We start from the raw sequence: 8,703 nt of genomic DNA on the forward strand, positions 1-8,703 counted from the left end.
AGTAGGACTCGTTTTCGTCAGCTGGAACTCTCTTTTCACCATCCCTTTTGTCTGATTCTCTGTTACTAAAAGAAAAATGACCCATTGATGTTATAGACAAGACCAGTAAAAAAGAAAAGAAAAGAACATAAAACTGCAGAACATTACAGATTATAATATTCATATTGGAAGTAGAGTTAGGAGTGACATAATTAATACAATTTCTAATGTAATCAGAATAAAAATGAAGGAGACCAAGAGATTATAAATACAAAGAATAAACAAAATTTAACTCACAGGCGCATGGCCCTTGAAATTTCGAATAGTTCAGTTGGTGAACAATGGGTCACCTAATGGATCTGTCTGAACGTTATTGTTCTAACTTCTAAATGTCGATATGTGTCCAACATGCTGTCCGGTACGATAACTTTTCAAAAGAAAAGTCAGTATTCTTGCTGAACATATAAGTCATAGCCATTTCACTTAAATTAATCCAATTATAACATGACTATAATTAGAGTAACAAATAACGATACGAGGACACTATCATGTCTACACACACAGCACAACACCTGTGTAGGAAAAGAAAACAAGAGAAGAGAGAGAGAGAGATGGTAGATTTTAGTTTTAAGATTAAATTTACCCTTTTAGGGTTTCGGTTTAGATCTTTAGGGTTTAGATTTGGGGTCTTTAAAGCATGGGGTATGGTTTTAGGAAGTTTGAGGTTTTGGTTTATAGTTGTAGGGTTTTATGGTTCAGCTTTTTCCAGGTATTATTTTCCGGCCGCTGACGGGCCACTTTTCACCAGGCTGGCTGCGCCTGATCTGGCATCCAGACGAGCGACATGATAAACCTCTACTTGGGAGGGCATTATGGTCAAGAGCACTGATTTCTAAGCACACAATGGTCGGGCTGCAATTTTAATGAAAAATTATGATCTTGTATTATATTGATAATCTAGAAAAGTACCTTAAGGCCACGTTTGGATACCCACAAGATCTAGATTTGGATTTCTCACATTCGCAGTTGAGATTTGGAACTGGATCAGATCCTTAGATTTCCAAATGAGCTACAACAGTGAAAAAAAAAATCCAATTTTCAAATCTGTTCTGCAAGCCATTATTTGGAAATCAATATCTGTGGCAGTTATCTCCACCCTCACCCTCGCTTTCTGCAGCAGCAGCGAGACCCTCCCTCCCTCCCTCCCTCTTTTCAAATCTCCATTATTTGAAAATCAGTATTTGTGGCAGTTACCTTCACCCTTGCTTGCTGCGGCAGCAGCGAGACCCTCCCTCCCTCCCTCTCGTATAACATGAGCATGAGGATGATTGATATATTTTGCATCCAAACTCAAATCCAAATACAAATACAAAAACATGAGGTATCCAAATGTGGCCTAAGGGGTTTATTTTAGTTGCTAAGTGGGACATGACACACATTGGGGAGGATGTTTGCATCAAGAATACATGTGTTTTCCTAGCAGGGCTCTAGAGTAATATGATCCACATGAAAGTCCTATTATTTTGCCGTATCCACTGGCAGTAAAGTACATGCAAATTACACTTTTGAATGGAAGATTGGATTTATCTTTCAGATCATTCAAAAAAAGATGGGATTTATCTTTCAGAACACATTTAAAATTTTGAATTCCTGTGCAAGGCAAAAAAAAAAAAAAAAAACACCCCTGATAAGAGAATGTGTACCTTCAAAGAGGGTATAACAATTCTGTCACATTTTTTATACTGGTGGAATACCCAAAGGAGGTCAGTGCTTAGCATATACTCTCTGGCACTTCTTATTTCACATTTGTCAGTTTCTGAGACTTGAAGATAATCTAACAAAGCTGCAACCGACACCTTTCGCAGGGAATCTTGTAATCCACCAATGGAAATAACTAGCCCAGAAAGCACAAATTTGCTATAACAACCAAATTGAAGTAGATATTCAAAACGTGGATACGCGAAACTGGGTACCTACAGATAGTGTAGAATAGAATTCCTTGTCAGACAGTTTGAAGTCAGCAGTATAGCCTTTCAAAAAAAGGTGATGATAAATTCGCACCCCCAGTAGGATAATTCGCACCCCTTTAATGTCAAAAAGCATTAAAGTATGCCACATATTCTCCTCTACAGGGGTGCGAATTTATCATTGCCCTTCGAATAATAATAATAATAATAATAAGTTCCCCAAGAATAGCCTTGGGAAAAATAAGTAGGAGACAAACATTTAATACTCTTTGATTGTCAGACAAACACTGAATTTCCTTGTTTGGAAAAAATATAGGGAAATGATATATGAACTGCCACGTTTTAATAATTGCACTAACTCGTCTTGTCTTTTATTATTTAAAGAGCTGTCAAAGGTTATTACAGTTCCCAAAAAGCTCTCACAAGCCAACTAAAAAAGAAAAGAAAAGCTTAGTTTGCGCAATTATTAAAACATGGTTGTGCTGATATCATTTCTCAAAATATATTATAAGAATAAAACCAGGAGAGGCTTGGAATTTTGTGGTCCACAAAATCCGACAAAAATGGCAAGAACAAACTGAGTGCATGATTTTTTTTTAATGGTAAACTGAGTGCATGATATTTTCTGTGATGGATAATTTTTCCCAAGTATGAACCACACATGCCATAAATCTGCATCATTGGGAACAATTTCTTCCAGCTTTTCCCTATGAGGTATGCATGGAACAAATATATTGCAGTTGTACAGAATCCTTTGAAGAATCTTCCCAGCCATTTCTCTTATTTTATCTATCTTCTCAATAGCTTGTTTCACAAGGCCTCCAATTAAATCAGTTGCAATACTTTCATCAAACAATGAGAGTGTGTGATATGTTGTAACCAAGTCACCATCAAACGCCTTTGATAAATATTCAACTCCAGGTATTATTCTTGTGAGTCCAGCAGATTCTCTCTCGCAGAGGATATATGTACATTTTTCCAGTCCATCAATGGCAGCCTCACGGACCCAAGAGCCGACATCACCTCTGTTCTCTACACAATAATCATCAAGAGCTTTAAATAAAGTTCGCATCACTTCGTTCTTGATCGAAAGATAGAGTGACATGTCTTCTTCCATATTATGGAAAACAGAATGTTCTCTTGCTGCAGTTAAAGTTCCACACAGTGATAGAAGTCCACGGACAGCATTCACAAGTGCTTCGGCATCGCGGTCATCAGGATTATCCTGCATATAAAAGAATTCAGTTTACTAAATCAAGCATATACTTGATTGAAAATTCAAAAACCTCAAGGGGCTGTTTGGATACGCAGATTTTAGAATCTTGGATTTCCTCAAAATTGTGCATGGAAGATGAGAGAAGAAGGTGACCGCCTGTCTTTTTCTGATTTCTCACCCTTCTTTTGGTCGAGCGAGAGAGTAGGAGATCGCCCCTGTTTTCAGGTTTTAGAAATCTCAGGATGGGGGAGAGATTCTAAAACCTGGATTTCTTACGTAAACCCTTCATCTACAACCTACTTCCCACACATCTGCAACCTACTTCCATTGTAAAATCCAGAACAACTAAAACCCGGATTCTGAAATCCACGTATCCAAACAGGGGGTAAATATACAATGTAAATAGCAGTAGCATCCCACTACCTGAACCATACACGAGCTACAGAGTTTCCTCAACATAGCCCTCCATCTTGTCGCCAAAAAGTCAAAGGGCAAGATACCTATTGCCAGTGCCGATCCTCGCCTAGCAGCCACATTAGGATCGTCCAAGAGTTCCAGGTACTTCGACAATATCTGATTCGCAACTTCATCTGTAGCAGATAAGTATGCTGGAACAAAGTGTTTTAATGCTTCCACAGCAGAACCCTGTAAATGGTCAGAATATAATTTACTAAGGAAAAAATTTACAGAGAAATAGCATGTAGAATCAAAGACACCAAAGCAGAAGACAATTCATTCTCACCGATAATGTTATGAACGCGCCAGCACCCAGAGGGTTCAAAATGCCGACGGTTCCAGAATATGACGGAACCACCGACCCTGTTGACCACCTGGAGACGTTCAGGACTATGATGCTCTTCTACGGCGCCTCTGATGGATTCCTCTGCAGGGCATTCCCGACCACACTGACCGGTGCAGCCCGGGACAGGTACTCGAGGATCAAGCCGAACTCCATTAGCAACTTTGAGGGCTTTGGGGACGACCTGGTCCGCCATTTTATGAGCAGCCGGAGGCAGAGGAAAACAACAGCATCCCTGATGGCTTTGCGGTAGGAGGATAATGAACCTCTAAAAACATTCGTGAGCCGCTTCAACAGGGAGGCCCTCCAGGTGCCAAACTTGGACCCCTCAGCCGCAGTAAATGCGCTCCTAGCGGGCGCGAAATCTAATGATTTCCAGCGATCAATAGCTCGCCAAAACCCGCACTCACTGGCGGATCTGATGGCTGGAGCCGAGGAGTACCTAGCCGTGGAGGAGACGCTGGCAGCCTTAGATTCAAACCGGAGGAGGACCTCTGAAGAAAAGAACCCTACCAAGCTGCGTAGGGATGATAAAGCCCCGAGAAGAGAAAGATCCCCGCAGAGGAGAGAAAGAGAATTACACCCCCCTCAACACCTCCAGGAGAAGCATACTGGCCGCAATCGAGGGAAAAGAATTCGTAAGATGGCCAACCGGGATGATCTCAAAAGGAAACAAGAGAGACAAGTCGAAGTATTGTAGGTTCCATAGAGACCACGGGCACGACACAGATGAATGATGGCAACTCAAGGAAAAAATCGAGCTGCTGATTAATCGGGGGTACCTACAAAGGTATGTTAAAAGTAATGGCGACGGAAGAGAGCGCAGGGGGAGAAGCCCTCATGGCCAAAGCCCTCGACGACCCCCACCGTTTCTTGTGCGGAACCAATCTCCCCCGTCGTCCAGTCCACAGCCGGAGATACACCGATCCCAGCCCAAGGGGGTCATCGACACAATTATGGGCGGACCAGCAGTCGGGGGTACATCATCTGCTGCTTGAAAAGCCTGCGCACGCCGAGTCAACACCGTGAACACGTGCATCAAGAAGATGAGGACAGAGAACGAGATCTCCTTCTCAGACGCAGACCTCGACAACTTGATACTCCCCCATGACGACGCCCTGGTCATAACCATGCTAGTCGCAAACTGGGAAGTGAAGAAGATCCTCGTCGACAACGGGAGTTCGGCCGACATTCTCTACTACCATGCATTCGAGCAGATGATGATAGGAAACGACCGCCTAAGGCCGGCGAACTCCGATCTGTTCGGTTTCTCAGGGGAGGTCGTGAAAGTGGAAGGACAGATTGAACTCCCAGTCCTTGTCGGAGAGCCGCCCTGTCAAGCTTTCACAGTGGTCAACTTCCTGGTAATGAGGGCCACTTCTGTTTATAGCGCTATCTTGGGACGTCGAGTCCAGAACCTCATATGTGCAGTCACCTCAGCGTATCACTAGAAAATGAAGTTTATAACGCCAAACGGCGTGGGAGAAGTCACAGGAGATCAACCACAGTCCAGGGAGTGCTATGCCATGGCACTCAAAGGCAAAAATGCATCAGAATCGTTGCCGATTGAGCTACTTGATCTGAGAAACGAAGCCCAGATGACTGAACCTGCCGAAGACCTCAGAAAATACTATCAATAGCCTGCCGCCCGACACAAAAGCGGATGCCATTGTAATTACGCTTGTGTGGATAATGAAAAAAGGCTACTACTTCTTTGCAAAGTTCCGACTTCCTCAGATCATGCCGCTGCTTGGTTCACCCCGGCTCGTCTCCACAAAGACTGGAAGCGCACTCCTGGTCGGGAACGAGCCCGCGCAGAAAAACCAAACCATCTCAGAAACCCAGTTCACTAAAACTTGGGTACTCGCTGCTTGGTTCGCCCCGGCTCGTCTCCACAAAGACCGATAGCGCACTCCTGGTCGGGAACGGGCCCGCGCAGAAAAACCAAACCATCTCAGAAACCCAGTTCACTAAAACTTGGGTACTCGCTGCTTGGTTCGCCCCGGTTCGTCTCCACAAAGACTGGGAGCGCACTCCTGGTCGGGAACGGGCTCGCGCAAAAAAACCAAACCATCTCAGAAACCCAGTTCACTAAAACTTGGGTACTCGCTGCTTGATTCGCCCCGGCTCGTCTCCATAAAGACCGTGAGCGCATTCCTGGTCGGGAACAGGCCCGCGCAGAAAAACCAAACAATCTCAGAAACACAGTTCACTAAAACTTGGGTACTCGTTGCTTGGTTCACCCCGGCTCGTCTCCACAAAGACCGGGAGCTCAATCTTGGACGGGAACGGGCCCGCGCACAAAAATCAAACCATCTCAGAAACCCATTTCAGTAAAACTTGGGTACTCGCTGCTTGGTTCGCCCCGGCTCGTCTCTACAAAGACCGGGAGCGCACTCCTGGTCGGGAACGGGCCCGCGCAGAAAAACCAAACCGTCTCAGAAACCCAGTTCACTAAAACTTGGGTACTCTCTGGTTGGTTCGCCTCGGCTCGTCTCCACAAAGACCGGGAGCGCACTCCTGGTCAGGAACGGGCCTGGGTAGAAAAACCAAACCTGCTCGGAAACCCAGTTCACTAAAACTTGGGTACTCGCTGCTTGGTTCGCCTCGGCTCGTCCCTACAAAGACCGAAAACGCACTCCTAGTCAGGAACAGGACCGGGCAGAAAAACAAAACCTGCTCAGAAACCCAGTTCGCCAAAATTTGGGTACTCGCTGCTTGGTTAACCCCGACTCGTCTCCACAAAGATCGAAAGCGCACTTCTAGTCAGGAACGGGCCCGGGCAGAAAACCAAACCCTTGCAAAAACCCAAGTTCAATAAAATTTGGTCATCCAAAGCCGTTCAGAGCATACATGGCCGGACATGATATTTTACTTCAAAATCCTGGTCGTCCTAAGCCGTTCAGAACATGTCCAGCCAGACTGGATATAACGCGTGGGTAAAACCTAACTTGAAGAAGGGTAAGTTGTAGCTCATCTGTTTTTCAGCCGACTTGAGATGGACGACCTGAAATGGCTGACCTGAATCAGTTTCCAGTTCATCCGTTCCTCAAGCCGACCAGGATATAGCGCAATGCGTTACAGGACAAAACTCTGGTCATCTGAAGCCGACCAGGACTCGGCGTGATTCGCTACAGGGCAAAATTATGGTCATCCCAGGCCACCCAGAAGGCTTGGCCGGACAGATTTCACTCCAAGTTTATGCCCGTCCCAGGCCGCCCAGAAGGCTTAAACGGACAGATTTCACTCCAAGTTTCTGCCCGTCCCAGGACGCCCAGAAGGCTTAACCGGACAGATTTCACTCCAAGTTTCTGCCCGTCCCAGGCCGCCCAGATGGCTTGCCTGGACAGATCCTTTCGCTTCATTTTTCCAGCCGCTCCAGACTACGGCCTCATACTTCCCCAAATCATCACAATGACCTGGAGAACTGGGGGGCAACTGATGGGGTATGAAAAACAACAATTAATGAGTTGTCAACACGTGGCCCCGGAAGGGCCCACCACGAAATCGACACCTGCCCAGGGGTAATCCGGTAATTACCTAAGAGTAGGTAAACCTAAACCCACAGAAGGGCCGCACCTGTCCTGGGGTAGGTAATTCAACCACCCCAGGCCTCCCTCTATAAAAGGCCTATCAAGGCTCAAAGTAAGCGGTAATAACTTCTAAGCTACCACTCCTAAATTTTTGGCTCTGCACTCCTGCTCATACTGACTTGAGTGTCGAAGGGCCCGTCCGGAGCAACGACTCCGGATTGGTCTTTGTGACCTCGTGTGCTTTTGTGCAGGACTCAGCTCCTTCACTTCGGCTCCTTGGGTCCTCCAGCTCAGCTCTTACGTCACTGCCGTATCTGTTACCGATTTTAGGCCTAACACATGATCTTCAGTTTCTTAGATAATTAAGGCAATGATTGTCTTTTTTTTTTTTTTTTGTTCTTCAAACTGAGCTACAGATAATTCCAATACTCTGTTTCCCTTCATTGTATTGGTGATGAAGCGATTTCGCCTTTGTCACGATGTAGGTGAGACGGCAGAAAGAAATGAGCCATGTAATTAGTGGATGCCAAAGTGAGCAATGGCCCAAACTAGTATTCATGTGTAAGGAAAGTTGTGGGTGCCAAAGAGGCCTTTCCTTCAATTCTACAAGGGTATAGTCGTACATTCAATAAGAGTTCCAACTTGAAAGTCTTTTATAATACCTAAACTAGTGCAAGGTTTTAAATTTCAGTTTCAGTCACTACAGAAATGGAGATATTTCGATTTCGGTGGAAATCATGTAAAATCAAGGAAATATATGCAAATGATAAAACTTAAAGATGAAACTTCAGGAAATGCTAGAATAAGCACAAATACACACTTGGAAACCATGATATAAGCAAGACTACCATCCATCATTGTTTAAAAATATCAAACACCTAATGAGATGCATCGTCACACATTTTGCATCCAGTGTGTGTGTGTGTGAGAGAGAGAGAGAGAGAGAGAGAGAGAGAGAAGAGTTTCTACACACTAGTGTAGATAAGTTATCTACACACTAGCTTAAAATACAGTAGGGGCCACATTCTTTGGGTGATCCAAAGCATTCTTTTGATTGGCTCTCACATAGATAGGGTGTGCTCCAAAAATCAGCTTCATAGATCATCCCAACCCTACAATATGTGAACGCAAAAATGGACAGAGTTGTGAAGCGGTATATTAACCCCTCTCCTAACTTTTCAACTTTCCCCTTAGGGACTATGTGTATCT

This window comes from Tasmannia lanceolata, unplaced genomic scaffold (assembly GCF_043159265.1).
Source record: "Tasmannia lanceolata isolate RefF3 unplaced genomic scaffold, GAP_Taslan_0.1 ptg000005l, whole genome shotgun sequence".
Lineage (NCBI taxonomy): Eukaryota > Viridiplantae > Streptophyta > Magnoliopsida > Canellales > Winteraceae > Tasmannia > Tasmannia lanceolata.